We start from the raw sequence: 16,099 nt of genomic DNA on the forward strand, positions 1-16,099 counted from the left end.
AATGTTCACGTCGTCCATGTATAAAATACACTTGGTGTCCAGTCCCCCGCTCCCCGGTACTCCCAACCCATTGATTCGTTGATCCCTTCTCAAGATCTGTGCCAGCGGTTCTATACATGTTATGTATAGGAGGGCAGATAACGGACAACCCTGACGGACACCGCAGTTAATATCGACTGCTTTTGTCAAATGCCCGTTAATCACAAATTTGCTGGTAATGTCCCGATACAGCAATCCCACCCAAGCTAGAAACCTTTCTGGGAACCCCATTTTTTGCAGTACCTTGAAAAGGTACTGGTGCGAGACCCGATCGAAGGCTTTCTCAAAATCTAAATTTAGGACTACTAGCCGGATGTTTCTGTCTCTCGCGTAACAGATGGTGTCTCGGATCAGTACCAGGCTGTCGGTGATCTTCCTCCCTGGGATGGCACAGCCTTGATCCGGGTGAATCACCCCCTTTAAAAACAAGGACATACGTGAGGCTAAAAGTTTGCTAAAAAGTTTACAATCAAGGTTTAAAAGTGCGATAGGTCTCCAGTTCATCAGGTCGGTCTTGTCTTTGTTTTTGTGCAGTAGAGTCACTATCCCTACTCTAAAACTGTCAGGAAGTCGGTCTAGGTGCTCAAAGTCTTTAAAAACATCGATCAAATCAGGTGCTAAAATGTCCCAAAAGGTCAAATAAAATTCCAAGGGAAGTCCATCCTGTCCTGGGGACTTCCCTTTTTTAAAACTTGACAAACATTTATTTAACTCTAGAATGGTAAAATCTTGGGTTAAAAGCACACTGTCTTTTACTTTTTTATCGATGGATTTTAAAACTTCATTCATGGTGTCTATTCTAATGGGCTTTTCTTTATACAATTCTACGTAAAAATTTTCCACAATCTGTTTAATTTCTTCGATATTCTCTGTTATGCACCCGTTTTCCTTTTTTAGTTTTAAAATGGTCCCCCCTTTACTAACAATTTTCTTAAAAAAATACCTGGTGCACTTCTCACCCTCCTCTATTTCCCGTTCCCTGCTCCTTAAAATGACACCCTTGCTTTTAATTTCAGCTAAAACCGACATCTCTGATTTGATTTCTCTAATTTCTTCATTAAAATCCATTCCATTTTGGTTGAGGTTAAAATAGCGCTGTAGTCGCTTCTGCAGTCCCATCATGCGTCTGTTCTCCTTGCCCTTTCTTTTTTTGCCTGCCTGTCTGAAAAAAGTCTGGGTCTTTCCCTTCACCATCTCCCACCAGTGTGCTCGTGTATCGTACATGTCTTGAAGGGTCTGCCACTCTCGGTACTGCTCCCTGTACTGCTGAACTAGATGTTGATCTTCAAGCAGGGAGCAGTTGAGTTTCCACAGACCACTTCCAAAAGTCACACCTGAAGAGAGTGAAAGGGTGCAGGAGAGCATCAGGTGGTCAGAAAAGAAAACAGGGGTCAATCTAGCATCGGTCGGCGGGCAGTCCCGTGTGAAAATAAAATCTATGCGAGAGGCTCTGGTGCCATCACCACTGAACCAGGTGAAGCCCTCCTCTCTGGGATGCATGGTTTTAAAACAGTCTTGTAGTTTAAAATCCCTGCATATGCCCTGTAATAAAACCGATGTTTTGTCAATTTTAAAATCTTCCCCTGTTCTTTTTCTATCTTTTCGACTTAAAATACAGTTAAAATCACCTCCTAAAACTAATGGCACTCTCCCTAGCATGTGGGACTGCAGGTCTTCTAAAAGGTCATACCTGTCATTTTTGTCGTTAAAGCCATAAATATTGAGAAGGTTAAAATCCTGTCCCATAAAGGTCAAGTGTGCTAAAAGTGCCCTACCGTCTCTCACCACAGTGCTACCCTTCACCAGAACCTGAGGGTTTTTTATTAAAATGGCCACTCCATCGTTCTTATTTTGGTTTGATCCGCTCCATATCGATGTCTGTGGCCACATCTCCTCCCACTGTCGGTAGTGTTTTAAAAACGGTATGCCACATTCCTGCATTAAAAACACATCTGACTTTGTAGATTTAAGAAAGGATAAAACACTCTGGGCTCTAACTCTCGACTTCACACTTCTCACATTGATGGTTGAGAAGGTGAGTGTCATGAGTATGATTAAAAACAACAGGTATGAAATTTTAAAAACACTAAATAGAGGTTTAAGATGCTAAAATATCTTTTTTTTTTTTAAAAAAAGGCAGTTAGACTATTTCTTGTGAACGGGGCTCCTCCTTCACTTCAACAGGTGATGAAGGAGGGAGTTGAGCTCCATTCCCCCGTCGGACTCTGGGGGTTGGCCTTTGACGCAAGGCTGCATTTAGCTTGGAGTCCTTAGGGGTTGATTGTAGAGCGACTGTCAGAAAAGAGACTTCATTTGGTGAATTGGAGGGGAAGACTCTGGGCTCCTCCACAGATGAACTGTCTGAGAGAGTCCCAACTCTTCCCCTCTTCTCTGAGGCTACAGGAGACTCAGAGGACAATTCCGATGCAAGTCTCTTTGTTTGCTGGGCATCGGGGAGGGGGGCATCCTCACTATTTTCAGGTGGTTGAAAATCTTCCATTTCTGAACTAGCTCCGCCCACTTCCTGCATCTCCCCATCCTCCTCTCCACTCTCCATTGATGGGGCTGTTGCAGGCCCCTCCCCCTCTCCCGCCTCACATGATCCCTCCTCTCCAATCACAGTATCTGGCGGGAGATTTGAATTTTCCTGCCCAGCCTCTTCAACCTGCTCTTTTTCTTTTTGTCCTCCATTTTGTTCATTGGCTTTTGCTGCCTTTAGTTTGTTGGCAAACGATTTGGGGCAAGCTCTGAAGAGATGATTTGTTTCTCCACAAAGGTTGCACTTCCTGCCATTGGTGCACTCCTCAAAAGTGTGCCCAATTTCTCTACACTTTCCGCAAAAGGTTTTTGTGCACGCTTCTACCAGGTGCCCATGCTCACCACACTTGCGGCAGAGCTTGGGCTGACCTTGGTAGTGGATGTAGCCCCTGTTTTCACCCAGAACTATCATTGACGGCAGATGTTTCAGGCCTTGGAAGCCCTGGGGGTCCTGCCATTGTTGAATGGGGACCCTCCAAGCGCAATTCCAGATGCCGTCCTCATCTCTCACTTTGGTAGCCTGGCCTTTAACAGTGCAGTATCTCCCCAGCCATATACAAATGTCTTCTGCATTCACTGTCTCATTAAACATTCTGACAATGACTGTTTTCAATGCATTATCAGTCAGTTTTTCAACAACAAATGCAGAAAACTGGGGTTTCACAGACTCAAATCTTGTCCAAAATTCTCTCAAGATAGCCGCAGACTGGAAGCTTACATCAAAACCTTTGTTTAATGGTAGGGTCAAAATACAATTCAAATCGTTTGCTGTGAATTTCAAAGCCTGTTGGATTAGCTTCCTGGAGAAATCTAGCCTTGACATCTCCAGGAGCTTTCCATCCTTTTCTTTAAACTTAAAACGGACGCTGTGGTGCCTCCGCATGTTGGCATGGGTGGCCGACATGGTGGAGGCACCACAAGCTAAAAGGATCTAAAATCAGTAAAAAACTTACAATGGACAAAAAAACAATGAACAATAAATAAGCAAATACAATTAAAAATATAAAAAAGGAAAAAAATCTAAAAACGTACTTACCTTTTCAAGTTTTGGCCTGGACAAGGTGTTGAATCCGGCAGAGCTCAGGTAAGAGATTCTCTGGGCCAATGAATTCCTATTTGTTTAAGATATGCAACTACAGAAAAGTTGCACAACTTTAAACAAGGAATGTAGACAATTTCCTCCCAAGAGCTGGTTTAACTCAGAGCCACAACAGGCAAGAATTTAACCATCAAAAGGAGGCGACCGCAGTCTTAGCCAAAAGGCCGAGAAGCGATGGGCCCAAAGTGTCTGGCGTTCCAGCCAGGCTCTTGGCACAAATCTCGCTGGTCGCGGTTGGCTGCTTTTGACATGAGCGGAGCAATGGCTGCTTTTCACCACCTCCGCCCACCTCCCCATTCCTGACCTCGACAGCTGTTTGACTTTTCACAAACTCAAAGGGCTCAGCCATACGGCAGAGCCTGCCAAAAATAGCTTAAACTCATTGGTGTTCCTCTCCACGGAAGTCTTTAGTAAAAGGCGAAAGACTTGTGCGTGATGAAGAGAAACCAGAGTCAGTACAGGCCTCTCCTCAAGAGCGGCCGAGGACCCCATTGGTCCCAGTCACCGCCCTCACGGTAGCCTTCTCTTAGCTTGCCAAATCCCCGCCCCCTCCCCATGTTGTCACGGGCTCTAGCCAATCGGGCTGTGGAGAAAAGTGTCTGGGCCTCAACATGCAATCCCCACAAATTTCTCAAGTTATCAGGCGCTTGCAGGCCCCCGGGGACCAAAATACAGGGAAAATGCGGGGTTGATTGGAGGCTAGCAGCCCTTCCAGGGCGCGTGAGGGATATCAGCTGTGGGGCAGGTTGACTCACCTTCCTCCAGCCACTGCCAGAGGGGCATTTGAAACTGTACGTTTGCGTCATTGTTTGCTTGCTTGCTTGCTTGCTTGCTTGCTTTTCCACACGGCCAGAGAAGGGTGCACCGTTCCCGGCGGCACTGCAATGCCAGGTCGATGCGTGGAGTGAACGGAGCAAGCCCCTTTTTCAGCTCCCAGTTCTAAAAATCCGTTTAATATGTTTGTCCTCGGGTAGAGGACATATCAGATATTAAACTGATAAGAACAGATACTACACTTGATCTTAGCCAAAAGGCCGAGAAGCGATGGGCCCAAAGTGTCTGGCGTTCCAGCCAGGCTCTTGGCACAAATCTCGCTGGTCGCGGTTGGCTGCTTTTGACATGAGCGGAGCAATGGCTGCTTTTCACCACCTCCGCCCACCTCCCCATTCCTGACCTCGACAGCTGTTTGACTTTTCACAAACTCAAAGGGCTCAGCCATACGGCAGAGCCTGCCAAAAATAGCTTAAACTCATTGGTGTTCCTCTCCACGGAAGTCTTTAGTAAAAGGCGAAAGACTTGTGCGTGATGAAGAGAAACCAGAGTCAGTACAGGCCTCTCCTCAAGAGCGGCCGAGGACCCCATTGGTCCCAGTCACCGCCCTCACGGTAGCCTTCTCTTAGCTTGCCAAATCCCCGCCCCCTCCCCATGTTGTCACGGGCTCTAGCCAATCGGGCTGTGGAGAAAAGTGTCTGGGCCTCAACATGCAATCCCCACAAATTTCTCAAGTTATCAGGCGCTTGCAGGCCCCCGGGGACCAAAATACAGGGAAAATGCGGGGTTGATTGGAGGCTAGCAGCCCTTCCAGGGCGCGTGAGGGATATCAGCTGTGGGGCAGGTTGACTCACCTTCCTCCAGCCACTGCCAGAGGGGCATTTGAAACTGTACGTTTGCGTCATTGTTTGCTTGCTTGCTTGCTTGCTTGCTTTTCCACACGGCCAGAGAAGGGTGCACCGTTCCCGGCGGCACTGCAATGCCAGGTCGATGCGTGGAGTGAACGGAGCAAGCCCCTTTTTCAGCTCCCAGTTCTAAAAATCCGTTTAATATGTTTGTCCTCGGGTAGAGGACATATCAGATATTAAACTGATAAGAACAGATACTACACTTGATCTTAGCCAAAAGGCCGAGAAGCGATGGGCCCAAAGTGTCTGGCGTTCCAGCCAGGCTCTTGGCACAAATCTCGCTGGTCGCGGTTGGCTGCTTTTGACATGAGCGGAGCAATGGCTGCTTTTCACCACCTCCGCCCACCTCCCCATTCCTGACCTCGACAGCTGTTTGACTTTTCACAAACTCAAAGGGCTCAGCCATACGGCAGAGCCTGCCAAAAATAGCTTAAACTCATTGGTGTTCCTCTCCACGGAAGTCTTTAGTAAAAGGCGAAAGACTTGTGCGTGATGAAGAGAAACCAGAGTCAGTACAGGCCTCTCCTCAAGAGCGGCCGAGGACCCCATTGGTCCCAGTCACCGCCCTCACGGTAGCCTTCTCTTAGCTTGCCAAATCCCCGCCCCCTCCCCATGTTGTCACGGGCTCTAGCCAATCGGGCTGTGGAGAAAAGTGTCTGGGCCTCAACATGCAATCCCCACAAATTTCTCAAGTTATCAGGCGCTTGCAGGCCCCCGGGGACCAAAATACAGGGAAAATGCGGGGTTGATTGGAGGCTAGCAGCCCTTCCAGGGCGCGTGAGGGATATCAGCTGTGGGGCAGGTTGACTCACCTTCCTCCAGCCACTGCCAGAGGGGCATTTGAAACTGTACGTTTGCGTCATTGTTTGCTTGCTTGCTTGCTTTTCCACACGGCCAGAGAAGGGTGCACCGTTCCCGGCGGCACTGCAATGCCAGGTCGATGCGTGGAGTGAACGGAGCAAGCCCCTTTTTCAGCTCCCAGTTCTAAAAATCCGTTTAATATGTTTGTCCTCGGGTAGAGGACATATCAGATATTAAACTGATAAGAACAGATACTACACTTGATCTTAGCCAAAAGGCCGAGAAGCGATGGGCCCAAAGTGTCTGGCGTTCCAGCCAGGCTCTTGGCACAAATCTCGCTGGTCGCGGTTGGCTGCTTTTGACATGAGCGGAGCAATGGCTGCTTTTCACCACCTCCGCCCACCTCCCCATTCCTGACCTCGACAGCTGTTTGACTTTTCACAAACTCAAAGGGCTCAGCCATACGGCAGAGCCTGCCAAAAATAGCTTAAACTCATTGGTGTTCCTCTCCACGGAAGTCTTTAGTAAAAGGCGAAAGACTTGTGCGTGATGAAGAGAAACCAGAGTCAGTACAGGCCTCTCCTCAAGAGCGGCCGAGGACCCCATTGGTCCCAGTCACCGCCCTCACGGTAGCCTTCTCTTAGCTTGCCAAATCCCCGCCCCCTCCCCATGTTGTCACGGGCTCTAGCCAATCGGGCTGTGGAGAAAAGTGTCTGGGCCTCAACATGCAATCCCCACAAATTTCTCAAGTTATCAGGCGCTTGCAGGCCCCCGGGGACCAAAATACAGGGAAAATGCGGGGTTGATTGGAGGCTAGCAGCCCTTCCAGGGCGCGTGAGGGATATCAGCTGTGGGGCAGGTTGACTCACCTTCCTCCAGCCACTGCCAGAGGGGCATTTGAAACTGTACGTTTGCGTCATTGTTTGCTTGCTTGCTTGCTTTTATTGCTTGCTTGCTTTTCCACACGGCCAGAGAAGGGTGCACCGTTCCCGGCGGCACTGCAATGCCAGGTCGATGCGTGGAGTGAACGGGGCAAGCCCCTTTTTCAGCTCCCAGTCCTAAAAATCCGTTTAATATGTTTGTCCTCGGGTAGAGGACATATCAGATATTAAACTGATAAGAACAGATACTACACTTGATCTTAGCCAAAAGGCCGAGAAGCGATGGGCCCAAAGTGTCTGGCGTTCCAGCCAGGCTCTTGGCACAAATCTCGCTGGTCGCGGTTGGCTGCTTTTGACATGAGCGGAGCAATGGCTGCTTTTCACCACCTCCGCCCACCTCCCCATTCCTGACCTCGACAGCTGTTTGACTTTTCACAAACTCAAAGGGCTCAGCCATACGGCAGAGCCTGCCAAAAATAGCTTAAACTCATTGGTGTTCCTCTCCACGGAAGTCTTTAGTAAAAGGCGAAAGACTTGTGCGTGATGAAGAGAAACCAGAGTCAGTACAGGCCTCTCCTCAAGAGCGGCCGAGGACCCCATTGGTCCCAGTCACCGCCCTCACGGTAGCCTTCTCTTAGCTTGCCAAATCCCCGCCCCCTCCCCATGTTGTCACGGGCTCTAGCCAATCGGGCTGTGGAGAAAAGTGTCTGGGCCTCAACATGCAATCCCCACAAATTTCTCAAGTTATCAGGCGCTTGCAGGCCCCCGGGGACCAAAATACAGGGAAAATGCGGGGTTGATTGGAGGCTAGCAGCCCTTCCAGGGCGCGTGAGGGATATCAGCTGTGGGGCAGGTTGACTCACCTTCCTCCAGCCACTGCCAGAGGGGCATTTGAAACTGTACGTTTGCGTCATTGTTTGCTTGCTTGCTTGCTTGCTTGCTTTTCCACACGGCCAGAGAAGGGTGCACCGTTCCCGGCGGCACTGCAATGCCAGGTCGATGCGTGGAGTGAACGGAGCAAGCCCCTTTTTCAGCTCCCAGTTCTAAAAATCCGTTTAATATGTTTGTCCTCGGGTAGAGGACATATCAGATATTAAACTGATAAGAACAGATACTACACTTGATCTTAGCCAAAAGGCCGAGAAGCGATGGGCCCAAAGTGTCTGGCGTTCCAGCCAGGCTCTTGGCACAAATCTCGCTGGTCGCGGTTGGCTGCTTTTGACATGAGCGGAGCAATGGCTGCTTTTCACCACCTCCGCCCACCTCCCCATTCCTGACCTCGACAGCTGTTTGACTTTTCACAAACTCAAAGGGCTCAGCCATACGGCAGAGCCTGCCAAAAATAGCTTAAACTCATTGGTGTTCCTCTCCACGGAAGTCTTTAGTAAAAGGCGAAAGACTTGTGCGTGATGAAGAGAAACCAGAGTCAGTACAGGCCTCTCCTCAAGAGCGGCCGAGGACCCCATTGGTCCCAGTCACCGCCCTCACGGTAGCCTTCTCTTAGCTTGCCAAATCCCCGCCCCCTCCCCATGTTGTCACGGGCTCTAGCCAATCGGGCTGTGGAGAAAAGTGTCTGGGCCTCAACATGCAATCCCCACAAATTTCTCAAGTTATCAGGCGCTTGCAGGCCCCCGGGGACCAAAATACAGGGAAAATGCGGGGTTGATTGGAGGCTAGCAGCCCTTCCAGGGCGCGTGAGGGATATCAGCTGTGGGGCAGGTTGACTCACCTTCCTCCAGCCACTGCCAGAGGGGCATTTGAAACTGTACGTTTGCGTCATTGCTTGCTTGCTTGCTTGCTTTTCCACACGGCCAGAGAAGGGTGCACCGTTCCCGGCGGCACTGCAATGCCAGGTCGATGCGTGGAGTGAACGGGGCAAGCCCCTTTTTCAGCTCCCAGTTCTAAAAATCCGTTTAATATGTTTGTCCTCGGGTAGAGGACATATCAGATATTAAACTGATAAGAACAGATTTTTTTCTTTCGAAAAGATTTATTGACACTCATTTCAAGTTTTTTCAAAGAAGGTTTACATCTTGAGATACAAAGGGTACATTATAATCACAACAATATGATAAATAGTTGTAAAACCATTGTTTGTTTGTTTTTTTTTTTTTTTTTAAACATTAAAAACAAATATTTCAAGGGGTTTTACATGTTGTCAAACATAAAATCCATCTCACAAATGAAAACCATGGAGTGTCCCAAATCTTTAAAAAGGGAGTGCATTGGTTTAAAACTTCTCTTCTTTCTAATTTTGTGCAGGAGCAGAATGAGTCCCTACCCAGGGTCACTCATTCCGCTCCCCCAAACATTTGGTCTCTCGGGATCCTGTCGTGGTGCTCAGAGGAGATCCTCACCCTGTTGCTCCTTCCCACCTGCCTCACCCGGAGAGCCAGGCCGCCGCTGCTTTGACCTTTTCATGTGTGGCTCCGGCTCCTTCGTCCGAATGGGCACAGAGGCGATGCTTCTTTGTGGCTGTGTCCTAGGCCTGCCGCCTACAGCCATCCGGATCACAGCCACGGGGGGGATCTGCATGTGCTTCCTTACCAGCAAGTTTCTGGAGGTCCATATGGCGTCTTTGATGGCGGCTAGGGTGAGCCACATCTGGGCAAAGTCATCGTTCTTCAGTGTTTTTTGGCTCACCCCATACAGCACCAGTTGTGCTGTAAGGACCTCCCTTGCTGGCAAGTACGGGAATTGCAAGGAGCCGGCCATTGCCCACTGGTCTACGGCAGCGCTGCACTCCCAGAGCAAATGCCTCACCGACTCTGGCGCGCCACAACCGGGTCGGGGGCAGGTTGAGCGTGTTGACATGCCCCGGGAGTGCATGACGGACCTGACTGGGAGAATCTCATGAGCCACCATCCATGACAGGTCCCGGAGTCTGTTTGGAAGAGCGGAATGGTTCACGTTGCGCCAAACTGTTGAGGGCTCGCCAAATGCGAGCCCGCGCACTGGACTCACTGGCTCCTGCTCCTGCACAACAGAGATCAGAGAACGGTGGTTGGTTAAAATATGCAGCTCCTCCTGCTCCAGTTTAAAATGCTTTAAAAACGTCGGGATAAAAGCATAGGCTGGTGGCAGGCTAAAAGACACGGGTACTTTAAGATCTGTAGGTAAAATCTTCAATCGTCTGAGGTACGATCCCATCCAGAAACGTGTCATGGCTGTAGTTTTGGGGTTTCCGGATGGGTCTGTGGCTTGTTTGAGGTGTAGTGCGGTGTATCGGCTTCCTAAAAACAAGTACAGGTCAGGCACTCCTTTTCCTCCTTTCTCTTTTGGCCTTTTCATGACCTCCCTCCTCAGTCTCTCCCACTTGGAGCCCCACAGGAAATAAAAGATGGCTCGCTCCAGATCTAAAAGCACTCTCCTAGGTGGGATAAAAACAGAACTGATGAGTAAAAGCAAAGGTAAAATCACCGCTTTGATGATTAAAACCTTTCCTTCAATAGTCAGTCCTCTAAGTCCCCAATATCCTAGTCTTTGTTTTACTTTCCCTACCACGTCTGGCCGATTTGTTGTTCCTTCTCCCTCCCTGTCAAATTTGATCCCCAGTATTTTTTGGTCAGTCTGGGTCACAGTCAAAGGGAGTCCTGTCATCTCAGTCGCTGTCCACGGTCCATAAAATTGGGCTTGGGTCTTGTTTTTGTTCAACTTTGACCCAGAAGCCTGTCCAAACCAGTCAGTCAAGTCCAGCGTCCTGTTGACGGATAAAAGGTCGGTGCATAAAATGTTCACGTCGTCCATGTATAAAATACACTTGGTGTCCAGTCCCCCGCTCCCCGGTACTCCCAACCCATTGATTCGTTGATCCCTTCTCAAGATCTGTGCCAGCGGTTCTATACATGTTATGTATAGGAGGGCAGATAACGGACAACCCTGACGGACACCGCAGTTAATATCGACTGCTTTTGTCAAATGCCCGTTAATCACAAATTTGCTGGTAATGTCCCGATACAGCAATCCCACCCAAGCTAGAAACCTTTCTGGGAACCCCATTTTTTGCAGTACCTTGAAAAGGTACTGGTGCGAGACCCGATCGAAGGCTTTCTCAAAATCTAAATTTAGGACTACTAGCCGGATGTTTCTGTCTCTCGCGTAACAGATGGTGTCTCGGATCAGTACCAGGCTGTCGGTGATCTTCCTCCCTGGGATGGCACAGCCTTGATCCGGGTGAATCACCCCCTTTAAAAACAAGGACATACGTGAGGCTAAAAGTTTGCTAAAAAGTTTACAATCAAGGTTTAAAAGTGCGATAGGTCTCCAGTTCATCAGGTCGGTCTTGTCTTTGTTTTTGTGCAGTAGAGTCACTATCCCTACTCTAAAACTGTCAGGAAGTCGGTCTAGGTGCTCAAAGTCTTTAAAAACATCGATCAAATCAGGTGCTAAAATGTCCCAAAAGGTCAAATAAAATTCCAAGGGAAGTCCATCCTGTCCTGGGGACTTCCCTTTTTTAAAACTTGACAAACATTTATTTAACTCTAGAATGGTAAAATCTTGGGTTAAAAGCACACTGTCTTTTACTTTTTTATCGATGGATTTTAAAACTTCATTCATGGTGTCTATTCTAATGGGCTTTTCTTTATACAATTCTACGTAAAAATTTTCCACAATCTGTTTAATTTCTTCGATATTCTCTGTTATGCACCCGTTTTCCTTTTTTAGTTTTAAAATGGTCCCCCCTTTACTAACAATTTTCTTAAAAAAATACCTGGTGCACTTCTCACCCTCCTCTATTTCCCGTTCCCTGCTCCTTAAAATGACACCCTTGCTTTTAATTTCAGCTAAAACCGACATCTCTGATTTGATTTCTCTAATTTCTTCATTAAAATCCATTCCATTTTGGTTGAGGTTAAAATAGCGCTGTAGTCGCTTCTGCAGTCCCATCATGCGTCTGTTCTCCTTGCCCTTTCTTTTTTTGCCTGCCTGTCTGAAAAAAGTCTGGGTCTTTCCCTTCACCATCTCCCACCAGTGTGCTCGTGTATCGTACATGTCTTGAAGGGTCTGCCACTCTCGGTACTGCTCCCTGTACTGCTGAACTAGATGTTGATCTTCAAGCAGGGAGCAGTTGAGTTTCCACAGACCACTTCCAAAAGTCACACCTGAAGAGAGTGAAAGGGTGCAGGAGAGCATCAGGTGGTCAGAAAAGAAAACAGGGGTCAATCTAGCATCGGTCGGCGGGCAGTCCCGTGTGAAAATAAAATCTATGCGAGAGGCTCTGGTGCCATCACCACTGAACCAGGTGAAGCCCTCCTCTCTGGGATGCATGGTTTTAAAACAGTCTTGTAGTTTAAAATCCCTGCATATGCCCTGTAATAAAACCGATGTTTTGTCAATTTTAAAATCTTCCCCTGTTCTTTTTCTATCTTTTCGACTTAAAATACAGTTAAAATCACCTCCTAAAACTAATGGCACTCTCCCTAGCATGTGGGACTGCAGGTCTTCTAAAAGGTCATACCTGTCATTTTTGTCGTTAAAGCCATAAATATTGAGAAGGTTAAAATCCTGTCCCATAAAGGTCAAGTGTGCTAAAAGTGCCCTACCGTCTCTCACCACAGTGCTACCCTTCACCAGAACCTGAGGGTTTTTTATTAAAATGGCCACTCCATCGTTCTTATTTTGGTTTGATCCGCTCCATATCGATGTCTGTGGCCACATCTCCTCCCACTGTCGGTAGTGTTTTAAAAACGGTATGCCACATTCCTGCATTAAAAACACATCTGACTTTGTAGATTTAAGAAAGGATAAAACACTCTGGGCTCTAACTCTCGACTTCACACTTCTCACATTGATGGTTGAGAAGGTGAGTGTCATGAGTATGATTAAAAACAACAGGTATGAAATTTTAAAAACACTAAATAGAGGTTTAAGATGCTAAAATATCTTTTTTTTTTTAAAAAAAAGGCAGTTAGACTATTTCTTGTGAACGGGGCTCCTCCTTCACTTCAACAGGTGATGAAGGAGGGAGTTGAGCTCCATTCCCCCGTCGGACTCTGGGGGTTGGCCTTTGACGCAAGGCTGCATTTAGCTTGGAGTCCTTAGGGGTTGATTGTAGAGCTACTGTCAGGAAAGAGACTTCATTTGGTGAATTGGAGGGGAAGACTCTGGGCTCCTCCACAGATGAACTGTCTGAGAGAGTCCCAACTCTTCCCCTCTTCTCTGAGGCTACAGGAGACTCAGAGGACAATTCCGATGCAAGTCTCTTTGTTTGCTGGGCATCGGGGAGGGGGGCATCCTCACTATTTTCAGGTGGTTGAAAATCTTCCATTTCTGAACTAGCTCCGCCCACTTCCTGCATCTCCCCATCCTCCTCTCCACTCTCCATTGATGGGGCTGTTGCAGGCCCCTCCCCCTCTCCCGCCTCACATGATCCCTCCTCTCCAATCACAGTATCTGGCGGGAGATTTGAATTTTCCTGCCCAGCCTCTTCAACCTGCTCTTTTTCTTTTTGTCCTCCATTTTGTTCATTGGCTTTTGCTGCCTTTAGTTTGTTGGCAAACGATTTGGGGCAAGCTCTGAAGAGATGATTTGTTTCTCCACAAAGGTTGCACTTCCTGCCATTGGTGCACTCCTCAAAAGTGTGCCCAATTTCTCTACACTTTCCGCAAAAGGTTTTTGTGCACGCTTCTACCAGGTGCCCATGCTCACCGCACTTGCGGCAGAGCTTGGGCTGACCTTGGTAGTGGATGTAGCCCCTGTTTTCACCCAGAACTATCATTGACGGCAGATGTTTCAGGCCTTGGAAGCCCTGGGGGTCCTGCCATTGTTGAATGGGGACCCTCCAAGCGCAATTCCAGATGCCGTCCTCATCTCTCACTTTGGTAGCCTGGCCTTTAACAGTGCAGTATCTCCCCAGCCATATACAAATGTCTTCTGCATTCACTGTCTCATTAAACATTCTGACAATGACTGTTTTCAATGCATTATCAGTCAGTTTTTCAACAACAAATGCAGAAAACTGGGGTTTCACAGACTCAAATCTTGTCCAAAATTCTCTCAAGATAGCCGCAGACTGGAAGCTTACATCAAAACCTTTATTTAATGGTAGGGTCAAAATACAATTCAAATCGTTTGCTGTGAATTTCAAAGCCTGTTGGATTAGCTTCCTGGAGAAATCTAGCCTTGACATCTCCAGGAGCTTTCCATCCTTTTCTTTAAACTTAAAACGGACGCTGTGGTGCCTCCGCATGTTGGCATGGGTGGCCGACATGGTGGAGGCACCACAAGCTAAAAGGATCTAAAATCAGTAAAAAACTTACAATGGACGAAAAAACAATGAACAATAAATAAGTAAATACAATTAAAAATATAAAAAGGAAAAAAATCTAAAAACGTACTTACCTTTTCAAGTTTTGGCCTGGACAAGGTGTTGAATCCGGCAGAGCGCAGGTAAGAGATTCTCTGGGCCAATGAATTCCTATTTGTTTAAGATATGCAACTACAGAAAAGTTGCACAACTTTAAACAAGGAATGTAGACAATTTCCTCCCAAGAGCTGGTTTAACTCAGAGCCACAACAGGCAAGAATTTAACCATCAAAAGGAGGCGACCGCAGTCTTAGCCAAAAGGCCGAGAAGCGATGGGCCCAAAGTGTCTGGCGTTCCAGCCAGGCTCTTGGCACAAATCTCGCTGGTCGCGGTTGGCTGCTTTTGACATGAGCGGAGCAATGGCTGCTTTTCACCACCTCCGCCCACCTCCCCATTCCTGACCTCGACAGCTGTTTGACTTTTCACAAACTCAAAGGGCTCAGCCATACGGCAGAGCCTGCCAAAAATAGCTTAAACTCATTGGTGTTCCTCTCCACGGAAGTCTTTAGTAAAAGGCGAAAGACTTGTGCGTGATGAAGAGAAACCAGAGTCAGTACAGGCCTCTCCTCAAGAGCGGCCGAGGACCCCATTGGTCCCAGTCACCGCCCTCACGGTAGCCTTCTCTTAGCTTGCCAAATCCCCGCCCCCTCCCCATGTTGTCACGGGCTCTAGCCAATCGGGCTGTGGAGAAAAGTGTCTGGGCCTCAACATGCAATCCCCACAAATTTCTCAAGTTATCAGGCGCTTGCAGGCCCCCGGGGACCAAAATACAGGGAAAATGCGGGGTTGATTGGAGGCTAGCAGCCCTTCCAGGGCGCGTGAGGGATATCAGCTGTGGGGCAGGTTGACTCACCTTCCTCCAGCCACTGCCAGAGGGGCATTTGAAACTGTACGTTTGCGTCATTGTTTGCTTGCTTGCTTGCTTGCTTGCTTTTCCACACGGCCAGAGAAGGGTGCACCGTTCCCGGCGGCACTGCAATGCCAGGTCGATGCGTGGAGTGAACGGGGCAAGCCCCTTTTTCAGCTCCCAGTTCTAAAAATCCGTTTAATATGTTTGTCCTCGGGTAGAGGACATATCAGATATTAAACTGATAAGAACAGATACTACACTTGATCTTAGCCAAAAGGCCGAGAAGCGATGGGCCCAAAGTGTCTGGCGTTCCAGCCAGGCTCTTGGCACAAATCTCGCTGGTCGCGGTTGGCTGCTTTTGACATGAGCGGAGCAATGGCTGCTTTTCACCACCTCCGCCCACCTCCCCATTCCTGACCTCGACAGCTGTTTGACTTTTCACAAACTCAAAGGGCTCAGCCATACGGCAGAGCCTGCCAAAAATAGCTTAAACTCATTGGTGTTCCTCTCCACGGAAGTCTTTAGTAAAAGGCGAAAGACTTGTGCGTGATGAAGAGAAACCAGAGTCAGTACAGGCCTCTCCTCAAGAGCGGCCGAGGACCCCATTGGTCCCAGTCACCGCCCTCACGGTAGCCTTCTCTTAGCTTGCCAAATCCCCGCCCCCTCCCCATGTTGTCACGGGCTCTAGCCAATCGGGCTGTGGAGAAAAGTGTCTGGGCCTCAACATGCAATCCCCACAAATTTCTCAAGTTATCAGGCGCTTGCAGGCCCCCGGGGACCAAAATACAGGGAAAATGCGGGGTTGATTGGAGGCTAGCAGCCCTTCCAGGGCGCGTGAGGGATATCAGCTGTGGGGCAGGTTGACTCACCTTCCTCCAGCCACTGCCAGAGGGGCATTTGAAACTG

At 48.3% G+C, this 16,099-nt stretch overlaps 14 non-coding genes and 1 pseudogene across 14 annotated transcripts; all 15 read right to left on the bottom strand.

The window, feature by feature from the left end:
• Positions 1 to 4,016: 4,016 nt before the first annotated feature.
• On the bottom strand, positions 4,017 to 4,131 carry LOC139618811 (U5 spliceosomal RNA). Its single transcript, XR_011689821.1, has one exon. It is a non-coding gene; the product is annotated as a U5 spliceosomal RNA (small nuclear RNA).
• Positions 4,132 to 4,530: 399 nt separating this feature from the next.
• Positions 4,531 to 4,722, bottom strand: LOC139619417 (U2 spliceosomal RNA). The gene has a single exon (XR_011690414.1). It is a non-coding gene; the product is annotated as a U2 spliceosomal RNA (small nuclear RNA).
• A 164-nt stretch (positions 4,723 to 4,886) lies between these two features.
• LOC139618814 (U5 spliceosomal RNA) lies at positions 4,887 to 5,001 on the bottom strand. Its single transcript, XR_011689823.1, has one exon. It is a non-coding gene; the product is annotated as a U5 spliceosomal RNA (small nuclear RNA).
• A 395-nt stretch (positions 5,002 to 5,396) lies between these two features.
• On the bottom strand, positions 5,397 to 5,588 carry LOC139619418 (U2 spliceosomal RNA). Its single transcript, XR_011690415.1, has one exon. It is a non-coding gene; the product is annotated as a U2 spliceosomal RNA (small nuclear RNA).
• Positions 5,589 to 5,752: 164 nt separating this feature from the next.
• On the bottom strand, positions 5,753 to 5,867 carry LOC139618815 (U5 spliceosomal RNA). Its single transcript, XR_011689824.1, has one exon. It is a non-coding gene; the product is annotated as a U5 spliceosomal RNA (small nuclear RNA).
• Positions 5,868 to 6,254: 387 nt separating this feature from the next.
• LOC139619421 (U2 spliceosomal RNA) lies at positions 6,255 to 6,446 on the bottom strand. The gene has a single exon (XR_011690417.1). It is a non-coding gene; the product is annotated as a U2 spliceosomal RNA (small nuclear RNA).
• Positions 6,447 to 6,610: 164 nt separating this feature from the next.
• LOC139618816 (U5 spliceosomal RNA) lies at positions 6,611 to 6,725 on the bottom strand. Its single transcript, XR_011689825.1, has one exon. It is a non-coding gene; the product is annotated as a U5 spliceosomal RNA (small nuclear RNA).
• Positions 6,726 to 7,129: 404 nt separating this feature from the next.
• Positions 7,130 to 7,321, bottom strand: LOC139619584 (U2 spliceosomal RNA). Its single transcript, XR_011690576.1, has one exon. It is a non-coding gene; the product is annotated as a U2 spliceosomal RNA (small nuclear RNA).
• Positions 7,322 to 7,485: 164 nt separating this feature from the next.
• Positions 7,486 to 7,600, bottom strand: LOC139618817 (U5 spliceosomal RNA). Its single transcript, XR_011689826.1, has one exon. It is a non-coding gene; the product is annotated as a U5 spliceosomal RNA (small nuclear RNA).
• A 395-nt stretch (positions 7,601 to 7,995) lies between these two features.
• Positions 7,996 to 8,187, bottom strand: LOC139619422 (U2 spliceosomal RNA). Its single transcript, XR_011690418.1, has one exon. It is a non-coding gene; the product is annotated as a U2 spliceosomal RNA (small nuclear RNA).
• Positions 8,188 to 8,351: 164 nt separating this feature from the next.
• On the bottom strand, positions 8,352 to 8,466 carry LOC139618818 (U5 spliceosomal RNA). Its single transcript, XR_011689827.1, has one exon. It is a non-coding gene; the product is annotated as a U5 spliceosomal RNA (small nuclear RNA).
• Positions 8,467 to 8,853: 387 nt separating this feature from the next.
• LOC139619674 (U2 spliceosomal RNA) lies at positions 8,854 to 9,029 on the bottom strand (annotated as a pseudogene).
• A 5,752-nt stretch (positions 9,030 to 14,781) lies between these two features.
• On the bottom strand, positions 14,782 to 14,896 carry LOC139618819 (U5 spliceosomal RNA). Its single transcript, XR_011689828.1, has one exon. It is a non-coding gene; the product is annotated as a U5 spliceosomal RNA (small nuclear RNA).
• A 395-nt stretch (positions 14,897 to 15,291) lies between these two features.
• Positions 15,292 to 15,483, bottom strand: LOC139619408 (U2 spliceosomal RNA). Its single transcript, XR_011690405.1, has one exon. It is a non-coding gene; the product is annotated as a U2 spliceosomal RNA (small nuclear RNA).
• A 164-nt stretch (positions 15,484 to 15,647) lies between these two features.
• On the bottom strand, positions 15,648 to 15,762 carry LOC139618820 (U5 spliceosomal RNA). Its single transcript, XR_011689829.1, has one exon. It is a non-coding gene; the product is annotated as a U5 spliceosomal RNA (small nuclear RNA).
• Positions 15,763 to 16,099: the final 337 nt, after the last annotated feature.

The sequence above is a fragment of the Trachinotus anak genome, unplaced genomic scaffold, assembly GCF_046630095.1.
Source record: "Trachinotus anak isolate AG129_WGS33_773 ecotype Australia unplaced genomic scaffold, CSIRO_AGI_Tana_v1 ptg000003l, whole genome shotgun sequence".
Lineage (NCBI taxonomy): Eukaryota > Metazoa > Chordata > Actinopteri > Carangiformes > Carangidae > Trachinotus > Trachinotus anak.